Here is a 27,199-nt window from a genome sequence, read left to right as displayed (position 1 = left end):
CTACCTTTATTTTTTTCCATATAATTTTATCACTTTCTAGCATATATAATCTACTTATTTATTATGCTTATGGCTTATTATTTGCCTTAGCCAGCTAGACTGTAAATTCCATGAAGACAGGGATTTTGGTCTGTTTTGTTCACTGTTTTATTCCAAAGCATCAACAATAGTGTCTGGCACATGGTATGTGCTTAAATAAAGGTGAAAATAAGCCAGATGTTGTCTGAAAAGTCTTGAGAATTCCAGAGCAGACATCTGGCACTCGGGAGTGGCTGAAAGAGAACATTTCACTTCTTGACAGTAAAGACCAGGGCCTCTCATCTCTGAACCTCTAGCTTTGTGTACCACATCCTGATTTAAGAACAAGTGGTCAGCAAATATTTGTGGATTCTTGTTTGATTCCATCAGTGATAGAAAACTACTGATGCCCTTGAAGAGAAGAAAGACCTGATGAAAAAAGCATTTATGAAAACACAGTCCCATCCACCTCATGTAACAAGACCAAAGAGAAACCAATGGTTCTCTAGAAGTAAACTTATCTCCAATTTAATCTGAGTTTAGCTTTCTTTTTTCCTTTTATTTTGGTTGCTCTTTGACCACTCCTAAGCATACCATTCAGTGAGATTAATCACATTCACAATGTTGTGTTACCCTCACTACCATCTACTACCAGAACTTTTCCTTCACCTCAAACAGAGATTCTACACCCACTACGCATTAACTCCCCTGCACACTCTTGCTCCTTTTCCTGGTAAATGGACTCTACTTTCCGTCTCTATGAATTTGTGTATTCTAGCTGTTTCAATCACAGAATCATACAATATCTGTCCCTTTGTGTCTGACTTATTTCACTCAACTTGATAGTTCAAAGTTTCATCCATGCATGTATTAGAATTTCATTTCTTTTTAAAACTGAGTAATATTCCTTTGCCTTTTGTTTACCATCCTTCTGCTGATGGACACCTGCATTGCTTCCATCTTCTGGCTATTGTGAACAAAGGTGCTATGAATATTTGAGTACAAATATCTCTCTGAGTCCCTGCTTTCAATTATTTTGGGTATATATCTAGAAGTGGGATTGTCAGGTCAGATGGCAGTTCTGTGTTTAACTTTTTGAGGAATGACCAAACTGTTTTTCCACAGCAGCTTTTTAGATTCCCACCAACAACGTACTAAAGTTTTTATATCTCTACATTTTTGCGAGCTAACATACTTGTTAGTTTCCTCTTTCCTTTTGTTTCAGGTGTCTTTGATGGCTTATTCTAGGTGCACCTCTATAATAACTTGTCATAACTCAAACCTAAACCATACTAACGGCTGCATACTGAATAATTCCATTTATATGACATTTGAAAAATGCAGCACTAGAGGAACAGGGAACAGATCAGTGATTTCCCACAGTTAGCACAGGGTGAAATGTATGGCTACAAAGGGAATTCTTTGGGGTGTTAGAGTTTGTTTTCTTTCTGTTTTCTGTGATTGCTGCAAGAATCTATACATGTGTTTAAAGTCATAGAACTGAACACCAAAACAGTACATACTACTGTATGTAATTTTTTAAAAATGACAGTCTCCGTATACAACATACTGCTGACGCTCTGCTAAAATTTAAGCTGTAAGGCTCCACGCCAATAAATTGAAAGAAAATAGAAGCTTAATGGTCCCTGGGTTCCTTACGATGTTTGCATTGAGCATCTTTAAGCAACCAGGGAGGGCTCCTCTGGGTCTAGATATTTACATTTGTCCAGTCATGCACTATTTGGCAGTGAAAAGTTCTGGGTATGTGTTTGCTCTAAGGTGTCATTTGTTAAAACCAGCCCAGCCTGTCACCTCCACATTTGTGCTGACAGCTAGCAAACAAGAGAGGCACACCTATGGGCTTTTGTTTTCACAACAGGACTTCTGTACACAATAGCTGAAAGAGACCATATCTGCTTTCCCTGTATAAGGCTTATCTGTTCAAATTCTATGACTCACTGTTCTTTTAACAGGAGGCTATTTCTTAGAGTAACATTCAGTCATTTGACTGTAGGTTTACATAATAAGCTTCCTTCTCCGGTGACTTGCCGTCCCTTGCATTTTTGTTCTTTTCCAAATCCCAATTCATATAATGCATTATTAATTTTCAGATAAACTCTGTTTCAGGAATTTTATAGTTATGCTATTAATTACTTTGGGACTACCTTGTCTTTAAAATACATCTTACAGTTTACCAAACACTTTTATCTTTGCAGTATCTTTTATTTTATTTTTTAAAAGATTTATTTTTATTTTATTTATTGCCCCCCACACACATTGTTTTGCACTTGCTGTCTGCTCTCTGTGTCCATTCACTGTGTGCTCTCTGTGTCTGCTTGTCTTCTCTTTAGGAAGCAATGGGAACCAAACCTGAGACCTCCCGTGTGGGAGAGAGGCGCTCAATCACTTGAAACACACACGCTCCCTGCTTTGTTGTGTCTCTCATTATGTTTCCTCTTTGTGTCATCTTATTGCATCATCTTATTGCATCAATTTGCCATGCCAGCCCATTGCGCCGGCTCGCTATCTTTCTCATCTTCTCTTGGAGGAACCAGGAACTGAACTTGGGACCTCCTGTGTGGTAGGCAGGAGCTCAACCACTTGAGCCACATCTGCTTCACTGTGGTATCTTTTAATTCTCACACTAATCAATTTAGTTGACAAGCAAGTACTATCATTTCAATTTTGAAATAAAAAAAGAGATTCAAAATGGTTCGGTAACTTTCTCAGGATTGCATGACCAATCAGATTCAGGACAGGGATTCGATTCATTAAATTTGAGGGATCATAAGTCCTCCCCTTCTTTATGAAAAATGAATTCTTATGCCATTTTATGTGACTTTGAAACCTATCAGCATATAATCACGTTCTTCTTCACCTTGTCCTTTGAAAGATTGATGAGTACTAAGTTATATAGACATTTGACTCAAATATCATGTGAAATTCCGTGTGCACTTCAATTCACAATACTCGGCTTGCATTTTTATTTCCCCTACCAAGTGGTTACTCACAACTGCAGCTCTTTGCATGTCCCAGTCACCTGGGTCTCACCTTGTCTCTAGGCTACACTGTGGGCTTTTCAGAGAACTGGCTTTTACAGAATTGAATCCCAATTAATGTACCAACTGTAGTTCGGTTCAGTGTTAATCTGTTTTAGACACCTCTTTCATGTTCTGTGAAATATTTGCTTGGTATGCTCAAAGGCGAACAAAGTTCTTATTGAAGAAGTTTCATCAACAATGAGGGGATTGGGTTTTGAGAAGTGCAGTTCAATAAAATTTTTTAGGGATCCAGATACTGTGTAAGGGCCTTGGGCAGTGGCTGTGTTATATTTTCCATGTTCTCATTAGATACCCAGGGTAGTACCTGGTGCTTAGTAAATGCTCAATAAACGTTTCTTGCCTGAGTAAGTAAGTAGGTGTTATTTTACTCATCCTCTAGAAGATTTTATATATATTAATGTGATGGGGAAAAAAAAAACTAGAATGAAGTAAAAATGCTGACTCCCAAAACTGAGTGAACGAAAGATTTTGTTCCAGAAAATTCCCTTTCAGAATTCATAACCTTTAATTAGATATTTGAGTCATCCTATTCTACAAAGTACTTTTATCCCCAGAAACAGTCTATCCTAAAGGATGTTAGTTTCTATCTTATGGCTAAAGCTCATCTGAGTCTGCCTCAACAGGTTGTGCAGTTAGTGTGTGTGCATTTGTGTGTCTGTGCCAATTTTATATAAGGCTATTATTTGAATAATACACACCTCTCTAGAATTTCTACTGTTATCAGCAATCTTGAAATCTCTAAGAAAAGAGAGCTTCCTCCTTTGTCTGTTCTGTGTTTTTACATGTGGACATCTGATTGTATCCTAGTTGATTCTATTGGAGTCTCTCCCCTGAACCTGGATTTTCTTTGCTTTATTTTAATAATAAAAACCACCATTGTTAGACAGCGAAACTTTTTTGAATACAAATGATATTCAATTATAGGAAAGCTATCTCTCCTTCCTGAAACATGTTTCTCCCTCTCTTAAAAGCGCTTTCTACAAATTTGTGTTAAGGTGTTTTATCTTAAATTTGATCAGACCCAATTCAAATAATGGGGAATGCAGTGAAATTATGGGGAAAGAACACATAAAACTAGGTTGGTTGTTTGGATTTATTTTCCTTCAGATATTCAGTTTGGTTTAAAAGCATTGAATTCATTTGCTGTGCTCTCTTTGGGAAGCCATGTGAGAAGTATAATTTAGGGCTGCTTTCTCCTTTGCATGGCCTCTGCAAGACATAAAGGAGGCTCACACTGCATGCTGCTGCTACAATGAAGGCTCTGTTCTATCTGCCTCCACGTGAATCGCTCCTGCAGACAGAACATTAAAAACCATAATGAGTCAAAATTCTCCAGTGCTTACACTACTCCTCAGGAGTAAATCAGGCATCTTTAGATACTTAACTCTTTCAGATACTGGGAGACATTAAAAACAGTGGCTAATGGTTCAAGAAACTTGATCCCACTGTCAAAGTTGTCTCATTTGCTAGGCATAGTTAAGCTCAGGATCTCCTCAGACTGCTTTTTCCCCGCCATCTTAAAATGCCTAATTCAGACTCCTGCAACAAAATCAACATTTTTGTCAGGTCTCGCTCCTCCATACCCTCCAGATGGAGGTATCAGTGGGGACCTGCTAAATAGCAGACCACTGAATTCCAAAATAAACCAAAAATCCCCCACCAAAGCCTGGACATTGACTTACCATTCTGAGGGAATAAATTATGATTTCGCCATAGAAAGAAGACAGACTGGCATGGCCAGAAAGGACTTGTTGTGTCCCAAAATAGGTTGATTTTCTTTTCATTGCCTGCAAGAACTTATGAAAAGTATTGAATATGGACTGTGGACTAGTGTGGACTTACTGGCATTCTATGCTATTGGATTTACAATGGTCTCAACATTATTTGTTTACAAAGACTAACTTTTACTTATTGAATTGTTTTCACATCAATTAATCATACATGTAAGAGTTTATTTTTATTCTACTATAGACATATTGTGATTCTAGCAATGGAAAAAATTATATCATTGATGTGGAGGCAGTGGCCACCAGAGGTTCTGAGGGCAGGGAGAGGGAAAACAGGTGTAATGCAGGGATATTTTAGGGACTTGGGAATTGTCCTGAATGACATTGCAACAACAGGTACAGACCACTATATATCTTGCCATAACCTACAGAATGGGAAAGAGTGTAAACTACAATGCAAACTGTAATCCATTGACTGGCAATGCTCCAAAATGTGTTCATCAGTTGCAGTGAATGTACCATACTAATCAAGGATTTTGTTGATGTGGGAAAATGTGGGAGGTGTCAGGAGCGGGTCATATGGGAATCTCCTATATTTTTTATATAACATTTATGTAATCTAAAAATCTTTAAAAAATAAATTAAAAAATTAAAACTGCAGGAAAAAATGGGGAAAAAAAGTATTGCATAGGATGAAACAATAAAACAACTCAACTTTAAGAAGAATTTTTCTGATAAATGGCACCAGGCTTCATTAAAGACTTTCTAATTAAACTACTCCCCACCCCAACCCAGTTCTAAAATTAAGTAATGAAAAAATGGCTTCACAAAGCAGTAGAAAAAGAATAGAGTCCTAAGTTACTAGGGTTTGTTATTCCCCTAAAGAAATCCTAATTCATATTGTCTAAGTTAAATTTACTTTCTTCAGGACAAAAAGAAGGTAGGACATGCCTGAGAGTTGGTAGCCATGGGAGGGAGCATGGATGGGGTGGTTTGGAGGGTCACAGAAACGGGGGACCAGGAGGAAGAGGGATTGTTGAGAGGTTCCTTCTCTAAGAAATTGAATGAAATTTTGAATCCAGGATAAATACTGGTACCAGAAATGCAATAGATTCTTATCAAGTTTCTATTTCATGCATCTGAGAAAATTGATTTTTCAGATTTCTGAGTACACAGTTATCTGATCTTATATAATGTCACCTTCCTGTGCACTAACGACTAAGATAAATGTCCTCAGCCCTGCTGTTCTGATCTAGTCATTTCCTTGTTTTCGTTCAGACACGGCAATAGCATTGGGGGGTTCAATGCAAAAAAGACGCTGTGTGGGATGAGCGTCATTGATTTCTGCTCTCTGACAGACTTCAAGGGAGTAAATTATTAGATCCTTTTTATCCTTTTAGAGAACTCTTCCGCAGTGAATCCAGGGTGTGTCTGAGTGTGCGCCTGAATGCCTGTGTGTTTGTGTGTGTGTGTGTGTAAAACCATCTAGTCTGTACTAGATTGCTATAATATCTTCAAGATGGGACAACTCAGAGAGCTGCTGACGTGACTCAAATCTCCCTTTGTGTAAAGGTGGGTCCAGTCGTGGCAGAGCTTCTAGCAGCCTTGACAAATGCTTTGCCAACACACAGAGCCGAAAGTTCAATCTATCTTTGGGAAGGAAAGGGTTCAACCTTGTAATCTGTTTACATTTAGCCTCATAACAGCACAAAAAAGGCAAGAAATCCTTCTAATGGAATACCTTTCCTTCTGTGGTTTGTTTTTTTCAACACTGCTTTGAAGAATTAAAATAGAGTCTTATTTTCACACTCTTACCCAGCACAGTTGTAGCACGGGATAAGGAATAAACGCTGCAAGTTCATTTCTTATAAATAGCTATTGTATTTATGATGCATACATTTTAAAAAATGCTAACTCTCCCTGTTCTCTTTGCATGGTTTTCCACTATATCCCCACCAGTCAGATCTAGAAGCACCAGAGTTTCCCTGGCATCAGAAGTCCCTCTTCAATATAATTTTAAATCATCATTAAGACATTATCACCCTTACATTTTCCTCAGGAGAATAATTTTATGTTCTCCAAAGATCCAAAAACAACATTATAGAAGTCTGGTTTGTGAAACTTCGAGTGTTAAGTGAAACTTTTTTCTTTCCTGAAATAACCATTGAGAAACTCCAGATGCATCTCTCTGAAAGAGAATGCATACTGCCTCTCTTCATAATCTTCAGGGGAAAATTCCTATGAATTAATGCAGTGATAAATATTACAGATATAGCCTCTAGACATAGCGTAACATGATGTTACTAATTAAGATGCAACAAGATTCTCAGATACAAAGTTGTTCTTTTATATTAAGAGCCGGAATTAGAATAACTTGTGCTAAAGATTACATTAACTGTAGCACCAACCCTTTCCCACTGTGTATTTTCAATGAAAGCTGGCTAAATTTATTTATTTTTTCTTAGAATGTAATGAAATTTTCGAGTGACTCTAGTTGAAATAACAGATTTGTTTTTAGTGTTGTAAGTCAGTGAGTAACAGAATTTTTCATTCAATTTTGATGTTGTTGTTTAGAACTTCAAAGGAAATGAAAACACAAATAAAATTTAAAAATAACCATAGTATTAACAGTGAGCTTTCATAAAATGCAATTTGCATTTCTCTAGGAAATGAAACAATTTGCAACTTTTTGATTCACTGTTAAACTAATAAAAGTTATCCTCAGTTAAATCAGTGAAGTAACCAACAAATATTTATTGAATGCCCACTTTTCGCAGGGTAGATTAGAAGGTATTTAAAAACTGATGTTGCATTTCATCTGTACCAAAACTTACTTCAGATTCCCCATTGTGGTCTTAAGTTTACCAAAGAGAAGGTAAACAAATGTATTGGGGTGAAGATTATTCTTATTACTACCAGACTACCAGAACGAAGAATTTAAAAAATGTCTGCACTTAAGCTCTCTCACACTTAACCACCCATACCTACTCATACATGTGAGGAAAACTAAGTGAATTTTTAACTGAGCCTAGAAAACTGAATTAGAAGTATTGGCTTGGACTGCTTAGTCTACATTGAAGAATAAGTTGCAGAATTCAAAAGGAATGAACAGATGATCTCCTTTCCTTGAACCCATTTCTACCTTCCTCAAATTTGCTGTTTACTACCCACATCATCTAGCACCTTCACAATTTTTACCAAGGCTGTGCACCGTCTGAACTTTGTTTACTTGCTATGTTTCTTTAAATTGACTGCCGTTAACAAACTTAACTACCCTCTTAGTTATGCTCATGCTAAGCAATATCTCTGAAATTGGGATTTTAATGGACTGATTTTCTCTAATCACATATTAAAGTAAGAACAGAACTATTAAAAATGCTCATCTCTTGATAAATTTATAGTGATAGGGCAGAGAGTAACAGTTGCCAGGAATTAGGGAGGGAGGGAGGAGGGAAGGGGGCAGTGGCTATAAAAGGCTAGCCTGAGGGATCCCGGCGGTAGCTGTTGTGTATTTTGACTGTAGTGGTTGTATAACCTACAGATGAGGTAAAACTACCAGAAATAAACACATACAACACACACCACAGGGGTGCATGTCGCACTGGTGAAATTCAAATATCGTGAGTGAATTTGTATCAATGCCAGCTTCTTGGTTGTAATATTGAACTGTAGTTATGCAAGATGTTACCCTTGGGAGAAACTGGGTGAAGGGTATACAGTTCTATATTCTTTATTATTTGTCACAATGCATAGGAATCTATAATTACCCCAAAATTAAAAAGTGAAATAATATACAGGGTGCACAGTTAAATTTGACTTTCAGATAAGCCGTGGGTAGTTTTCAATGTAAGTATACTCTGTGGAATATGTGGGAGTTTAACTAAAGACATGTTCATTTATCTGAGGTTCATGTGTGGCCGGGCATCCTGTGTGTTTTTCTGACCACTTTATATCAAACTGAAGAGCCAAAGTGCAAGGAGGATCTAGCTTTGCAGAGAGAAGGCAGAAGAGCATTACAGGCTGAAGGCATCATGGCCAAAGGGCCTGGGGCAAGAGAGCACTTGGTTTGTTTAAGAACTGAATGAAGCCTGTGGGCAAGCTGGGAGACAGAGCAGGACGAGAAGCTGTAGGACCTGGGCTCCTGCGGTGCACCCAGATCAGCCGGAGGCCTCCTGCAGCTCCAGGGGCTGAGGCTCAAACACGAAGTCCTTCAATGATGCCTTGGAGAAAGGGGGCTGCCTAGACCAAGAGGATGCAGGGATTGGCCAGCTTCGGGGAAAATATCTGATAGTCTCCTATGTCTTCTTCAACATGGAAAATGAAAAACAAACAAATACCTCAGCACCCAAAATTATACAGTGATTTGGTAGTGGTCCATATCCACACAATGTTGGAGACCATGGACTGCGTTCTTGCCTCCCTCTGCCCCAGACAAGCTGTATTTCTGGGGATCCTTCCTCTTGTGTCTTAGGGCTCAGTTTCCTCCTTGGTATAGCAAGGGGTTTGACAAGCTCTAAGGTCCCTTCCCACTCCTGCGGTCTCAGATTTCCCTGCCCATCAGGCTGTGCACTCAATCTACCATAAACCGAGGCTAAACCAGCGGAAGAGATTAGAACGCCACTGACGCAAGACATAGACTCACCTTGAAGTTTCGCCTCCTACTCACTAATGTGTACCATGGAATGCAAAAATTCCCACAGCAATAGCAGTAACAATGAATCAAGTGGCAATTATGCCACCGAGTACAGAATGTTGACCTAATCCCCCAACTCCTTGAAAACACACAAAAAATAAACAATTATATGTTGGATTATTGCAAGAATAAGTGGTATGTTTTGGGAAAGGAGTGGATTTGGATTCAGAAGATCAGGGATTGATTCCTGGCTCTGTTGTTGATCAGCTACAAGGACTTGGTAAATCATTTCGCCTCTCCAATCATTGGCTTCCTCATCTGTAAAATGGGCATATTTACACATGCACAGCTGACTCACTGGGAAACTGCAATGTTGCCTGGGAAGTCTTATGCAAATGGGAGGTGCAACTATCACAAACCTGTATATTCTCAGCTGTACAGAGCTGTGAGAGCAGGGAGGTTTCAGGAACTTTGCAAGGAAAAAACGGATACATCAACTGAGAATACTTGTCAGGTCTCAAAAGAGCAGACATGATGTTTTTCTTGCCAAGAGATCTAATTTTGAAATCCTATAGAGATGTTTTTTTAAAAAGTTTTATACCTTTTATATTATGTCATTTCCCTTATTTAATCTATATCAGGAGCAATACAATTTATGGGTTTTGTTTTTTTAAAGAACCCTGCAAGAATTTATCAATTTTGTCCAACAAATTCTAGTAAAAGCACCAGGCAGTCTTACCATTACTCTTTGAAAATAAACATTGAAAATATCAAGTTCATTGTATAGAAAACATCAATTTACCACAGTTCCTTTTTGTTTTGCCATCAACAATTTTAATTAAAAGTGAGAAAAAAAATCAAAGCATTCCCTAATATTGCCTTACTATCAAGTATAATAGTTACAATTTTACATTTTAGGATAAACATTTACAACACAAATCTTTTTTTCCACACAAACTGTGATTTCATTCATTAAAATTTCCACCAAAAGCTTCATAAATGCATTTAAAGAAGAAAAATGAAATGTATACTGTATGAGACATTGTGCTGTGGCAAAAAGAATTTGGGCTTTGAGGTCAGAGGCCAGTTGGGTTTCAATCTCAACTTTCCCACTTACTTGTTTCTCTTAGTTCCAATTTGCTAACTTTGTAGATTTATTGTGAGATTGAAATGAGATGGCATTAAACACAGAGGTATATGTAAAGCACCTAGAAGCCAAGCACTAAGTGCTTAATAAATGGCAGCTAAGTGGCCATGAGGTATAATCAAGAACTTGGACTTCGGAATGAGATGAAAATTTGTTTGGATGCAATACTTACTAGCTGAACAGTTTTTGCCACATTAGTTTAGCTCTCAGCCTTTCCTCTTGCTTATAAAACAGAATAATAGTACTTGCAGAGTCTTAAAGATATTAAATAAAATAGCTTCTAAAGCACATCTCCTATAAGCTTTACACACAGTGATGGGAACATAGTGGGTGGTCATTAAATGATAGCTATTAATATAATTTGATAGTGGTGTACAGATATCCTTGGTTGACTGAATGGCAAAAATATAAGAAGAATGCAATGCACGGAGGAAAGAGGTAATGATGTAATATTTACATGCATGTAACAAACATTAAAGAGCTAAAGATTACTCTCTGAGCAATTTAAAACTTATAATAATAATAAATAAAAATATAGGGCTCCAGTCCACCAAAGCCACTCCACTCATTCCAGCACTCAGAAGTGTCCTTTTTGGCAGGCAGAGAGCAGCATTTTTGTGAGGCTTTCCACCAGAGTGGGCCCCTCTCCAACAGTGGCCAGTAGTATGTCTAGGAGAGCCTGACATGGAGCTCCTTGTGCCCATCCACTTTGTGAATATCTTTGAAAATTAAATGCTGATAAAGGAAGTTTAAGCCATTTGCCTCTGTCAATACATAAACTTAGATCTCTAAAGCATTCTTCAGGAAATCAGTTCTCTTTTGGTGTCTGTGTGGTTCCCAAAACCACATATTGAAAAGCAAAAATATTCACGCCAACGGGCTGGTCAATACTTAACCTATAGATTCTGCTTTGCTGATTTATTTTGCATACACAAAACAAACAGTTTTTAATAAAATTAGTGGTGCATGTAGTGACAGCCTTATCGAGCATTTCTACAGTTTCTTGACAATCTGAAAATCTCCTTACACTTTTTAAGTCAAGCGCAAATCCATGAGATAATTGACACACTGACAGGTGTAGAACCAGATCTCACCAAATATTGGCCTCCCCTCTGAGGCTGAAGAGGAAAGCACCCGCGATAAGAAGTTAAACTTCCAACACCACTGCTAATTCCTGGAAGACGTGGTCTTTTAGAAATTAAAACTTGAAGAGATCTTGGCTATCATCTTCAAGCCTAACCCTCTCCTGTGTTTAAAAATAAGGAAAAGGAGGTTCCCAGGGGTAAAGTTCTCCCCTGAAGACCCACAGTAAAAAACGGAGCTGGGACTAGACCAGGTGCCCTGGCTGCCAGGCTGTTGCTTTTTCCTTGAGATCACATATAATAACAGTATATGATATAGGACATTTAATAAAACTTGGGCCAATGGGTAATAGCAACAACACTGATAATAAAAACAAGAACAGTTTTCGTAGTAATACCTTACATTTTCTGAACCTTTTTACCTGTGGCAGACATTGGGGTGAAAGCTGTACAGACATTCTCTCCCTTAAGCCACAGAACAGTCCTAACAGTTGGCATTACTGCTGCTGCTCTTTCCACATGAGCAAAGAGGATTAGAAGGGTTAAAGGACTTGCCCAAGGTTACACAATTAACAAGATCAGAGGCCAATTCAAATTCAGATCTGTCTGACTTCAGTGTGGGGCTCTTAGGTACCTCCTAATCTACAATAGTACTTTGCAAAGAGTTTTGAAGACTATTAAATAAAGGAGCACATAAAGCACTACTCCTATTTCTATCTTCACTCCTGACAATATTAACACCCGCTGCACAATATGGGTGAAAACATAGGTGCTGTATGTTAACACTGGCGAAAAATAGATGGGCTTCTGGAAATTGGGTGAGTATACTCATCACCACCAATCTTGTGAAATGTAACTCTGGGGATGAGTGTTATCTTTGCACTTAAAAAGGTGGCATTCATTTAAATAAAATAGAAATTTCTTGCTCTATAAGATCCCAATTCCATAACAGTCACCTGTCATTAACTCAGCGTATAACTCTTTGATTCAGACAGAATAATGTTCCGGAAAAGGTAACTAGAGTACTTAAACATTGATACCTATATTGGATAGGAATTCATTTTTTCAACCACTGAACTGTCATTTCTTATGGACAGAAAAGGTAAGAGATGAGTAAAATATGTATTGAAGAAGGAACTATTTCCCCAGGACAGTTCAAAATAGGTGGAAAGGATAATAATAATTTCCTTGCAATTGCATAGTTCCTTTGCTTATTAAATTTTGAAGAGGTTATCAATTTGGAATATAACCTAAAGAGTTTATGTTTCATAATTTTACTTTATTGCTGAAATATTTATGCAAATATTCAGTGTAGGAAGATGCTGCCAGATGGAAATGCAATAGTTGTAGAATTCTTCCTGGCATTTCCAACAGAATATATAATACCAAATTGCTTTATGCTAATGTTTAGCAACGGAATACATATTTTATAGCTACTTTGAAATGCAAATTTGAAAGATCTGAACACTTTAGATATCATGCCAATGCAAAGTAAACTAATATAAAAAGTAGGAGTTAGATAAATTACAGCAGTGTCATATCAACTGCATTTTGGTAAAAGTAATGAGCCATGTCTCTACAACTATTGTGTAAATACACTTTAATATTTAAAAGTAAAACTGTGGTTTGGTAAGATTAATGTTAACTAACCTCATGATATATATGGCATCTGTCAAATATCTGACTGCAAAGAGGTCCTCAAGGATAGATATTTAACTTTCTTAATCTCCTTCCTCACCCTAATTTTCATCACTGATAAATTCCACGATGTAGGGTATGTGGTATTTTTGCTGTATCCAAAACTGAATGGAAAATTTGAAGCACATGTCACAAGTGAGTTTGAGTTCTAAGAGGCTTAAAGTTTTACTATTATTAAAGATCATCGAGCCTGAAACTTGTTTAGTTTCTACAACTTGTCCAATCAATTTTATTTCACTACATGATGATAACTTATAAGAACCAATGCCGGGGAAACGGACTTTGGCCCAGTGGTTAGGGCGTCCGTCTACCATATGGGAGGTCCGCGGTTCAAACCCCGGGCCTCCTTGACCCGTGTGGAGCTTGCCATGCGCAGTGCTGATGCGCGCAAGGAGTGCCCTGCCACGCAAGGGTGTCCCCCACGTAGGGGAGCCCCACGCACAAGGAGTGCGCCCTGAGGAAAGCCGCCCAGCGTGAAAAGAAAGAGCAGCCTGCCCAGGAATGGCGCCGCCCACACTTCCTGTGCCGCTGACAACAACAGAAGCGGACAAAGAAACAAGACGCAGCAAATAGACACCAAGAACAGACAACCAGGGGAGGGGGGGACATTAAATAAATAAATAAATCTTTAAAAAAAAAAAAAAAAAAAAAAGAACCAATGCCATATCCTAACCCTGTCATTTCCTAAAATTGTGGTCAACAACTCAGTATTCAGCAATAAGACATTCTTTAAAAGGCACAAGAAAGTGCAATCTTATTGAGTCAATTGGAAAATTTCTTCTTTGCACATTGGGATATATTTCATGCCAGGATTTTGAAAGAAATGGCTTTCTTATTTTGGAAGACGTGGTTATTGTTCTTAACAACAATTTCAATGTAAAGTTTCACTTTTAGGGCTATTTTAACACCAATTATGACTCAGGGATTGAATCCGGGCATAAAAAGGAAACTGTGAGCCTCTTGTGAGTGACTGAAATCATAGATCCCAAACTTTGATTTAAAATAACCATTTTTGGTGAATTTAAGGTTCTAAAAAGTCTGGAGCACTTTCTTTTTTGTTTCATTCCTTCTCAGAGAGGATATTAAAAAACTAACAGCAACAACAAACATTGCCAAGGTGCACTGGGCTTTTTGTGGAGAAGGTAGAATATTTAAATTCCAGATAAACAATGTCTTGAATCCACTATTAATAAAGTATTTTACACCATTTAACCATTACAAGATGCTTTGCATTATCCCATTTATTTCTTGCAGCTACTGTAGCAGCCAGTTATTATTTCTTTTCACAGCTGGGAAAACAGACTCATAGAAGCTAAATGGCACACCCAAGTCACCCGCTTTGGTGACTGTATTTCTTCTATGGTATTTAAACTTCGATAATGAAGGTTTGGATCAACTATATCCTGCAATTGTGACTTAGACTGCTTCAGGGTCAATTTTCCTATGCTCTTTCGAACAGGGAGAAATTCTTTCAGAACAACCATCTACCCTCTAGTCCATATTGTCTTCTCTTACTATATAGATGTGGAACGAGTAGAGGACAGAGTTTGTGAGGGATTCAGGTTTGGTCTGAACCTAGTAAGAGGTGACACTTGGGAAAAAGTAAAGGAGGAACAGGATTCTCCCCCTGCTGCCTTGGCAGCCCGGCCCGCCACTGAGCTGGAGCCCTGTCCAGCAGTCGTTTTTGGCTCTGAGTCCTGGCACTCAAATATCATCTTGCATTTGCAAACCCGAAACTGGTGTCCCGGGGGTTTTCTTTAATAACGAAGACGCACTAGTCTATTTCCTTTTTGAGAGTGCATGCATTAGAGTTTTACAAAAATTCCTGTTCACACCATCAGAATTCCTGGGTGAAGAACTGCAAGACACACCCACTGGTGTTGATGACCGCAGCTCCCCACTCCCACGCCTTAGAAGGGGTGCCCTGGGTAGTTATTTTTCATAACAAAATTGCTATTCTTTACAATGCACAAACCCAAGCTAGTCAAAAATGAATCATGTGGTTTCCGACACATTCGAGGTAAATTAGGAATCACCATCTGGCAGAGAGCTTCTCTTCTTAAAATTGCTCTCTCCTTTTTTTAATTAAAATGTGTTTTAATTAAAAATAGACATGTCAAGAAGCACTGTATATCAATTACATGAGTGACAATATGCTTTCATTTTTTTTCTAAAACATATGAACCAGAAATGGGATGTCATGGCTACTCTCAAGAGAAATAGTAAAATAGAGAAGAGAGAAAGGGAGGATTGCTACTGGAAGCCATTGCAGCTTTATCAAAATCCAAACAAGTCTTTTCTTGAATGTCTTACTGCTTGGGGGGAAAAAAAAATTTGAAAGTGTACCTATTCCTAATTTTTGATGCAACTTATGGAGAAATTTTTCATTCGTCGCATATATCAATGATTTTGAAAAGGTTCTCATATGTTCTCAACCAGCTTCCTCTTGGGAACACTGGGATGTTTCAAAGACTATCCTCACTGACCAGTCCCCCCTCTTAGCCCCTTCCTGGCCACACTCCTGACTGAGAAGAGCAAAGTATTGACAGTGGATTTCTTTTGTACAGCCAGAAGGACTATAGGGAGAATAGGACAGAGGTGAGGGTGACAGATGGGGTCCAGAGGCAGCAAGAGAGAAGTGGAGATGGACGGTACCTCAAACACAAAGTGTGTGTGTGTGTGTGTGTGTGTGTGTGTGTGAGAGAGAGAGAGAGAGAGAGAGAGAGAGAGAGAGGGAGTTGGTCACCTCAAAATAAAGTAGGCTTCATTTCCTCTATTCCATTTGAATATTTCTAGCATTCACTATGTAATTCGACTTAAGGGCACCCAGCTCTAAATGTTTAAAGGTCAAATATTAATATTAATGATCATGATGAGACATATTTAACAATAACCAAATAGTTTTTAGCATTTATTGGTATCCCAACTATCACAATTATTTAGTATTAACTGCAGTTTTCTTTCTTTAAAAAATTGTTTCTCTAATAATTTGTTTTTGTTCTTTAGCTTGTTTTTTAATTTTTTTCTTTATATCACTGAAATTTAATTTTTTATTAAATCAATCTTTCCTTTTAGAATAGTATTATAAAATAGTTTACAAGAAAATTGTGAAGATGTTACAGTGAGTTCCCACATATCTTATACACCTAGTTTCCCCTCTTAGTAACATCTTACATTAATATGGCATGTTTGTCACAATCTGTGAACCAATACTGGTAAATCACTATTAGCTTAACGTCTATACTTTATACAGATTTTCTTTGTTTTTGCCTAACATGCCTTTTCTGCCCCAGTATCCCATCCTGTTTTCCACATTATATTTAGTTGTCCTCTGGCTCCTCTTGGCTGTGACAACTTCTCAGACTTTCTTGTTTTTCATAACCTCAACAGTTTTGAGGTATACTGGCCATGTGCTCTGTAGACTCTCCCTCAACTGTGATTTGTCTGATGTTTGTCCCATGATTAGACTGGGATTATGTGTTTTGGGAGGAAGAACACAGAAGTAAAGCACCAGTCTCATCACATTTTATCAAGAGACTGTACTATTAATTAGACTTATCATTAACTGGTGTTACTCTTTGACCCCCTGGTGAGGACATGTTTGTCAGGTTTCTCTACTATAAAGTTCCTCTCTCTTTCCTCTTCTATACTTTACTCTTTGGCAGTGTTCCAGTTTAGGCTATCTATTGGTTGCCTTCTGGGTCCCTTTAATAGACTCCACTATTGTAGTGTTTTTTGCTTATGTTTATAGCTCTTCCTACATTTTGACCCTATAAGAGGCTCCAGCCTAATCTAGTACATTCCTTGCCCTAGTTCTAGAATCAGCCATCTCTCCAAGGATCCCTGGTTCCTTTTATTGGAAACCAAGATACAGTTTTAATTTTTATTTACATGCCTGCATATTTTAAAATAGCCCATTTTGTTCTAAATAATTTTAAACCTTGTTACACTTATTTCTCCAAATAGCTGCAAATCTTTTTTTAAAAACTTAAAGGATTAGTATAAACACTTAAATCTTATCTACAAAAACAGAAACACCACGTGATAATTTATAATCTGCTTCTATTTCTATTCTACATAGGATCTGTGATATTATATACAACACTTTCACTGCACACATTTAGCATTCACAATGTTGATAATAACAAAGGAAAACATTTTCCCCATAGCATTGCATAACAAATATGTGATTGACTGAATAAATGTTAGAAATATTCTCTCCCTTCACCTTCTCCCATGAGAGAGTGTATTTCCCTGCCCCACGGTGTCCTTGGCTCTGTGATTTGCTTTGGCTGATGGAATGTCAAAGGATGTTGTACAAGCTCTAAGCATGCTTGCATAGTTTGGATTGTCCTCTTGTATGCTCCTGTGCTTTGCCATAAGAAAAATGTGCTGGGGTGGGGGGAGCTGCTTGTCCCAGGAGAACAGGGGATATGTGGGACAGATCTGGACCCAACTCTAAACCTGATGCCAAGCCGAGTTGACCAAGAGCTTGAAACAGATATTTACTTGGTTGAGTCAAACTCCTGTGATCAAGAAAAATAAACGCTGATTTTTAGAAGCAGTGAGTTTTGGAATGTTTTGTTACATGGCATTATTGCAGAAATAGCTAACTAAAACAAAACATATGTATGTCAAGGATAACATTTAATTCTAGAGGACTCAGCACATAAAATATACTGGGAAGGAGTACGGTTAGGTGTAATGGAATTACAGCGGGGTTCAGAATCTTGCTAGGCCACTTCAGGTTATGTCTTGAACAAGTTGCCTCACCTCTCTAAGCTTACTAGAGTGGAGGTAATAATACCTATTCCAAAGGATGTTATAAAGATGAAATGAGATCATTCCTCTAGAGGGCCAGGCACAGGGATTGGCATAGAATAACTCCTAAATGTCAGATGCTTTTGTCAGTTATTAAGTGAGTTGATAAAATAATTAAGATTTACCATATTCAGAACTTTATATGCTACAATATGTGGAGGAAGGTCAGCCTAAATTAGTGAAAAGTGTGAAGTTTTGGACTTTATATTCAATTTGGACAGAAAGATAAAGTAATTTAGACTAATTAGGGTCCTTCAGCTGTTAGGAACTTGCATTGGTGAAAATATAAGACTGATTCATAGTCAGCATTTTAATTGTTTGTCTTGTTACTTCTGAAGTAACAAAAATAAAACTATTTAAGTTAGTTTTAGTTCTCCAATCATTATATTTACATAGTCAGTATACATTGTAGGAGCTGATAGTAAACAAAGTAAAAATGAATCTATTTAATGTTAAATGATTAATAAATCCTAAATTTCCAGAGACTGGAAAAAATGGCATTTGCACTGCGGACTATCCAGTCATTTAACACAAGAAGCATTCACTCTTCATTATCAAATGGCAAAGTCAGTTTCCTATCCAAAAGTGGTTACCTTTCTTTGTTCTTTTTAATTTTTAGTGGTAAAAAGAATTTTTATGATTTTTAAAAAGTAACCCCTGGTTAAATCCGATGCTAAAATAAGCGTTATATAATCAAAACTTAGGATTTTGGGGGGGAAAAAAAAGGAAAACTGAGTAAATTATGATGTGATACACTAGAAAATACTGAAAAGTAAAGATGTTTCCTACACTATAGGTTATATGATGTTTATTTTGAGGCAGAATATTTCAAATTGCTGACTTGGTAAAACAAAATCTTCTGTAATAATTCTTTTTATCCAAGAGCAATTCTGATTCTTAAAATACATTGTATTTGGGGAGAAAATTGAAACTTGGTTCTGTCTAAATCAGAGTTACTTAAAAATTATATATTTCTGAGACCAAAATTATAAAACTAGTAAAAGGTATCTCAAGATACAGCCTTCAAAAGGTTTCCAAGGTGTTCCCAGTGCCTGTGATTTCTATCTACAGAGAGGCTGACAAGGCTTTGACCCCTATTGTACTCCAGCCTGCAGGAAGGAGACTGGAGTTGAGCCCAGAAGTTCTCCAGCCTGAAGCAGAACCATCCTAGCCAACCCACACTCCCATGATTAAAAAGAAAAAAAATTAGCTTTATTATTGTGGCTTTGGTCAGCCAAGTACTCCTGAAAGAATACGGAAAAACTATACACCCTCTTGCTTATTTTTACATTGACATCTAAACTTTTTCATTGTTAAGTCTCAATAGTTCCAAAGGATATAATTATTGGCATGTTGTTTATATTAAATTATAAAATATGATAAATTAAAAATATAAAATATTGTAATTTTAAAATATTTTTGAAGTATCACGTTTAAGTGGATCTGCTGGAATCTAAATACCAAAGTGATCTGATATCTATCTACGATTATCACTTTTAATACATATCTGATCAGAACTCCTGGTATGGATGTAGAAAAATCACAAAAGACTATCACATCACCCCATCACATCCACCCAACAAACAGGTGTTGTACCCCCATCCTGGGGAGGCCTGATGTTCTCAAACAGAGGGAAGGGTGTCTCTTAAGAGCATTGGTGGCTCCTGATTGGGGAGGACAGTCTAGTGTGTCAAGCCCTCAGCATTGCTGCAAGTATCTATGAATTTGGTCCTTTGAGCAGTGAAGCTTGGTTGTCACTGTGGGCCCCAAGGGGAGGGGAAGAGAGGAATAGAATAGATGGAAGGGGGGGTTACTGGGGGGCAATGGAAGTGTTCCACAAGATTGTGCAATGATGGATATAGGTCATGTTAAATTTCACTAAAAATTTATAAAAGTGTATAGTCTAAAATGTAAACCATAATGTAACTAAAAATTTAGAAAAGTATATAGTCTAAAATATAAATTACAATGTAAACCAAATGGAACCATGGTTAGTAGCTATGTTTAATATCTATACATCAGCTATAGCAAATATAGCGTCCACATGTAAAAAGATCATTGCTGGGGAAGGGGGAAAAGGGTTTGGTGTTGAGTATGTGGGAGTCCCCTATGTCATATATGTGACTTTACTGTGATCTAAATCTTTTTTGAAGACAAAATTAAAAATTAAAAAAAAAAAAAGGATGTAGACACTGAGGAAGGAATGGAAGAGATTGCCTTGCCACAGTACATACAGGGCAATACCTATTACAGTGATGAAAGGCAAAACATCAAAAACAAATTTTTATGATATTTTTCATTTTTTAATATCCCAATTTATTCTTTATTTTAGTTTTTCTAAATTAGTATGTGTTCTATTTCTAACCTTTAAACCTATCATTACTATTTCATTTTTCCTATTAATTGAATTTGGCAATATACTAGCCTTCATTTTTGAAAAAGTTTTGGATCACAGAGGGGTTCAACTATGGCAGGGGAGGAGCACTGGTGTGGGGTGTCATTGATGGGGGACATATGGTTGGGAGGAAGTTCTCCAGGGCATATAAACATGTTTGGATATTTGTTGGGTATTGCCATAGTAGGTAGAGTTACACATGACAACTGAGGGAGTGCTGAGTTCCCATCCTGGGGAGCTCTGTCACATTCCCCAATGGAACAGCAACAATCCCCCAAGTGCAAGGGCAAAGACCAGTGATGAAGGATGGTCCAATGATGGGCCCTTGATACTGATGACTATGCTTATGAGCCTGTGTGTTTGAAATTCCAACTAGGCCTAGAGCTGCAGGGTACCTACGAGTTACCTCCTGAGAGCCTCCAGTTGCTCAAATGCGACCACTCTCTAAGCCACACTCAGCATGTAAATGCAATACCTTCCCCCCAGCATGGGACATGAGCCTCCCTGGCACCAAGGCATTACTACCAATCACCAGCTCGTGATGCAACTAGAAAAGGACCTTGAATAAAAGGAGGAAATGGTGAAGACAAATGAATTTATATGGTTAAGAGACTTCAAAATAAGTCAGTGGTCGTCAGAGGGGTTGCACTTATACATGTCTCAGCAGGATCTCAGAGACAGCCAAAGTAGATACAACCCCAGGTACTGGTGCTATTGAGGGCTGTAGAGACACACAGGTTCTTTGGGTATGGCAGATGGTTCTGGAGTTCAGTGCCTTACCAGTGGGCCCTACTTTGAAATTTGTACTCCTGAGTGTGATGGAGTTGGACTCAGATGTGACCTCTCTACACATGCCTTTTCTCTCACTTTTACTGAACCTGTGGTTGGCACTGGGGTTGGTGTATACTCAGGAGACTTGACTATATGAACTGGCCATGTGTCAGCTGGGCCCTGAGCCTCAGCAGAGTTGCAACTCTTACTCTCCAGTTCATTGGACTTACCCAGGTCCACTAACAAGGAGGTGAAGATGGTCAACCACCACACCAGGGAATCGAGAGTGTCTACAGCTGCAAACAGGAGAATTGCATCCATCAGCCAGTGGGATCTAAGGCCCCTCTCAATTTAGAGGTGGAGTGGACATCACGATCCCAGGGTCCACAGGATGGAGGAGTAAAATACGGATTAGAGTGGACTTACTGATATTCTTCTATGGAACTATTGTGACTCTAGCAATGGAAGAAATTATATCATTCATGTGGAGACAGTGGCCATGGGAGTTGCTGAGGGCTGGGAGAGGGGAGTTGCTGAGGGCTGGGAGAGGGAAGAAGAAATATGATTTGAAGGTATTTTCGGGACTTGGAGTTGTCCTGAATGATATTGCAGGGACAGATGTATGACATTATATATCTTGCCATAACCCACTGAATGGATTGGGGGAGAGTGTAAACTAATGTAAACTATAATCCAAGCAGTGTAGCAGTGCTCCAAAATGTATTCACCAAATGCAATGAATATGCCACAATGATGAAAGAGGTTGATGTGGGAGGAGTGGGGTGGGGTGTGGGAATATGGGAATCTCTTATATTTTTTAATGTAAATTTCTATGAATCTTTTTTTAAAAAAGACAAATAAAATTAAAAAATTAAAAAATTAAAACAAAGGAGACCATCACATCCACTCCAACAAACAAACATAAATAAAGAAATAATCCAATAAGCTTTAAAAAGTCAAATAAATTAGATAGATGCCTAAATGAACTAAATTCCAAAAATGATAAGCCCTTCATGAGAAAGAGTTCCATGGCTCTCCAAGAGAATGGGATAAAGAGAAACTAGCTAAATATTAAACATAATTTGAACAGCTGTGTGTGGGCTAGCATGATGGATTAAATCCCTTAGAAGCCCATCAACTCTGTATGTACCCTTCTACCAACACTTACTCACAGGTCTTTAATGAGTAAGGAACATAATATGCCCAAAGCTAGGCATCCCAGAAGGAAAGCTGAGAAAGATTATCTACGGTTTACATAATGTTTTGCACTTTGTGCTGTACAGTTCCAAAGACCTTGACAAATGCATAATGTCATGTGTTTGGCATTGTAGTATCATACAGAAGAATTGCACAGAAGAAATATGCCCTGTGGTCCACCCATTCATCCCTTCCCTCTCCCTTCTGAACCCCTGGCAACCATTATCTTTATATCAAATGTGATAAGTTCTTCCTATAACATAAAAGTGGCAGGTGAGGAGTGCATTGAGCACCTGCCTCACATATACAAGTTCTGGGTTCAATCTCCAGTACTTCCTAAAAAAAAAGTGGTGGTGGTGGGGATTTATAAGGGAATTCCCTGTACTTTTGGGATAATTTTTCTATAAATATAAATCTAAAACTTAAAAAAAAAAAAAAGTTTATTATTACAAAAAAACAAGTAGAGGGTTTTGGACACAGCAGGAATGCTGAGAGAAATACATTGGAGGCACTCTGAACTTTTCGACTCTCAGAGATTGATTGCAGTGTAGTACAACTGCTATAAACTCTTCCAAGGCATTCGAGATCTTCTTAGAGGATAGGGCAACAGCACCCCAAGAGCCAGAGACAGGGAAATTGGTCTGAAAGATTTCTCCCCAGGTGCAGAAAGCAGGTGGCAGGACAAGATAATCATGCCAAGGGGCCAGTAAGCAGGGAGGTATCACCACAGTTCTAAAATCTGGCAGCTGAACTCCAAAGCACAGCACGATTTCTGGTTTCTTTCCAGTGCTCTGAAACTAGGTCTTGCTGAAAGGAATGTCTGGATCATGCCCTCAAAGTATCTGAAGTTAGTGGTGAGCCAAATTAAACTAAAGGTGCAAATGACCCCTAAGTATGCTCAAATACGGTTCAGATTCACGGAGTTCCCACTCTACTAGCTCCATAGTAAAAAGGGTATTCTCCTTTCTGGAAGTCAATATTATTTTTTTCAGTCTCATTTGATCTCTCAAACAAATTGTCTACCTTAAAAAGATACATGCAGAAAAGCAAGAAAATGTATTGCATGTGGAAAAAGGAAACAATCAACAGAAATTCTTGGTAGATGGCCCAGAGGTTGGGATTTTCAGAAGAGAGGTAAAAGTAGCTATGATAAAAATGCTAAAGGATCTAGGATAACGGGTGGACGCATGAGTGAAGAGATGAGAAATTTGACTTATACATCAACTATAGAATTTTATCTGAATTTAATGTAAATTTTATGCTTGGAGGTCTTTTAGTGATCACCCTATCTTATTTCTTTGCACAAAATGTGAAGGCGTTTTTAAATTATTTCTTATGACTATAAGGCTTTAAGTATTTAACATCTTTTCTAGTTTCCATTGTCATTATCATTATTAGCAGTACATAATTGATCAAGGCAACATAAATATACTACAAATTGTGATAAATAATTATTGAAGATAAAAATTATTTTTACTGGAATTGCATTCCTTGAAATGAGTCAAGTCATTTTTCTAACAGTTCATCTATCTTTGAATGAATATTATCTCAACAGAATGAGAGAGTGTTTTACATCAATTCTATTCCTATTTATCATTTAATAGATATAAATCTGGGAAATATAATTTATTAAAATAAGTGGATGGGAATGGATGGAATTTGGTTATAGCAAAGCTGCTCAAGACTCTGAACTCCTTCCAAGTTATTTTCCTAAAATCACCATGTCTGTCATCAAAGATTATATTTAATGATCAGCTGACAATTAGATTAGATTCTTCTTCAATTTCACTGAAAGCAAAGAATTGGAAACTACCTGACTTGCAAAACGATTTGTTACTTAGTCATTAGAATCACTCTCTTTCTCAAAACCAGAATCAATATTTTAAATCCATCCTTGGACGTCTAGGAGGGTTTTATATCCTGGGCAGTGTAGCATATCAAATTTTCAGTGGGCCAGAGAGGTACCTTTTTCTTTCTTTCTTTCTTTTTTAAGTAGAAGATAGGAGGTTATGGAAGGGGAGGTGGGAAAGGAGAAATAATCTGAAGTATATCCTCAGACAGATCAATTCTAGAGAAAAGTGAAAAAGGAAGTTGAGAATTGGGAAGCTGTTTCTATTAAAATACATCCATGCCCTGATTCTCCTTATTAACTCTGTGTGTACCCCCAGTTTGAATACCCTGGGCTTGAAACATTCATTAAATAAATCAAGCTATGAATGAACATTTCTCTATCAAGTTCTCATTGGGGACTTTGCACTTATCTCAGATAAACGAAACTGCTGCTTGAAATGCAGTTTCATGTTTCAAGATGTTTGGTAGAATGCCAGAGACCTTCTGTGTATAGAGAAAAACTTCATATTCTGTTTCCACTTCTTGATGAAATTTCTTGAAAAGATGGCTCTGAAGAAGGAGGTGATGTTTATGACCTTGGGCAAGATTTCTTTCAAGGCCGTTGACAGAGGCTAACACCAGAGCTTGCTCATGTGGAAACAAGGAGTTTCTTTCTTCACCAAAACATCAAAAAAAAGCAGATCACAATGCTGCCGTCTGAGTAAAGAACACCAAGATTCTTTTCTTCTAATCATGTTTTGCTTGGCAGAGACAGCTCTCACCATTTTGAATCTGTTGGAAGCCTTTCTAGTTTTTGAAAGGGACTTATAATAATTCTTCGATGTAACAGGCATGCACTTAACGTTGAAAACTTGGAGCTAGCTCCACTTGATTATTTCATCTGGTTGCCTACAAACAGCCATTGTCCCTGCCAATATCTCCATGATAGGCTACAAAATGTTAGGAGAAATGGCTCAAAAATGGTGATGGATTGCATGATTTGACTGCGGCAAGGATCTATGGCTGGTGTTTCTTTTGTTTAGAATTGCAACATGAACTATGTAGATTATGCAAATTCTTTCAAGCACAGGCTTCTGTATTTGGTGAAATCCAAATATTGGTAATATTGCAGCATGTTAAAGCTGAGTCTTCTTTCCCTTAAAAATAGCCACCTAATACAATATATGAAGATGTTTATTTATTTATTTTAAGGAAACTGCCTTTATTCTATTAGCAGTTGGAAAAATTAACTGGTACAGAAAAAAAGCTTAGCTGGAGAGAAGAGCACTGATAGCTCCTCAGCGTGGAAGCCTGGAGATGGTGAGGAGGAGGAGCACTGTGATTTCACCCAGACCCTGCAGTCCAAATGAGACAGTTTAAGTCACCTTCCAAAGTATGTAACTGCCTCAGGCATGAAACCAAATTCCTATTTACTTAGCCCAGCTCTGGGAGAGAGTGCTGGGGTATGCAGGGCTGAAAGGAGGGTCACATGGTCATCCTTTATCAGAGAAACTGAAAATATGGGAATGTTTAAAAAGAAGTTTCCATCTGACTTTATGTTCAAATACACTTTGTTTATTAAAAAACCACTACACTTTCTGCAGAGTTGACAAATATCAGTATTAGGAAATCCAGTTATACAAAAAATACTACATCTAGTCTGCAGTAGATACATTTATTTTTGGTAACATACATTAAGTGGCACTAATTACACTGTTACTATAAGGTAACTAACATGAAATTACAGAACTGTAATTGCCACAGCTGCATGGACTTGAGCCTTTTTTGAAAAAACTGGATGCCCACCCCAGAACTAGGTCTAGGAGGAGAGCTCTGAAGCAGTGACTCACCAGAGCGAGTACCCTGTGGCTGACAGATGATAAGCAGGACATGTTTAGTCATAAAGTAGTTACAGCCTAATTCACAACAGTTACCAACTTTGTCTCTTTCTAGAAAAAAGCAAGAAGTTAAGAAAATACCTTGAATTAGTGCTGGTATGTCAGGTTGGAGTGTAGAGGAGGGCTGTTAGAGGGACCCTGGAAGGTCAGAGAGGTTGGATGTCATTATAATCACGGTTGGCTTCTAAAATACTGGCAGCAAGATGACTTCTGAGTCGTAATCTCAGGTATATGACAGATAAATGAAAAAAGGCCAGTAATCATACACTAAGATAATAAACAGCACTTCAAAAATTAACCACATGAGGGCCATGCTTGCAGCGAGGATTCACAAGACGAGGCACCTAGATTTTTCCTTCTCACATCTGGCTTGCAGAGCTGCTCCTGCAGCCATTTCAAAAACCTCCCTGACTCCATCTTTGGCTTTTGCTGAACACTCCATTATCCAAAAGCACCAATCCTGTTTGCCATATCTTCTCCTTGGGTGCTCATCATTCTGAAGATATTTCTTGTTCCCATCCAAGATGATGGGCACATTGGGACAGAAAGGCTTGACTCCTGGGGTCCATTTTTCTGGTATGTTTTCTAAACTGTCAGGGCTGTGGATGAAGAAACACATCAGTATAACATCAGTGTCTGGGTAGGAGAGGGGCTTTAGGCAAGCATAATCTTCCTGCCCAGTGGTGTCCCACAAAGCCAACACTACCCGCTTTCTATCCACTTCAAAATCTGCCACATAGTTCTCAAACACTGTGGCCACATACACCTGTGGGAACTGGTGCTTGCTGAAGACTATGACGAAGGAGGTCTTGCCCCAGGCTCCATCACTGGCAATCAGCAGCTTCTTCCGAATGGCAGCCATTGCTTATAAATGTGCTGCAACATGCTTGAACTGTGTGGCGGAAGCTCTACAACGTACC

General features: G+C 38.1%; 1 protein-coding gene and 1 pseudogene across 4 annotated transcripts in view; both read right to left on the bottom strand.

Moving 5' to 3' along the window:
* Positions 1-27,199, bottom strand: part of SCHIP1 (schwannomin interacting protein 1) — an 840,777-nt gene that overhangs the window by 534,480 nt on the left and 279,098 nt on the right. The gene's annotated exons all lie outside the window — the stretch shown is intronic.
* Positions 26,608-27,141, bottom strand: LOC101443396 (transforming protein RhoA pseudogene; annotated as a pseudogene).

This window comes from Dasypus novemcinctus, chromosome 4 (assembly GCF_030445035.2).
Source record: "Dasypus novemcinctus isolate mDasNov1 chromosome 4, mDasNov1.1.hap2, whole genome shotgun sequence".
NCBI classification, from domain to species: Eukaryota; Metazoa; Chordata; class Mammalia; order Cingulata; family Dasypodidae; genus Dasypus; species Dasypus novemcinctus.
This window is presented reverse-complemented; position numbering and strand designations above follow the sequence as displayed.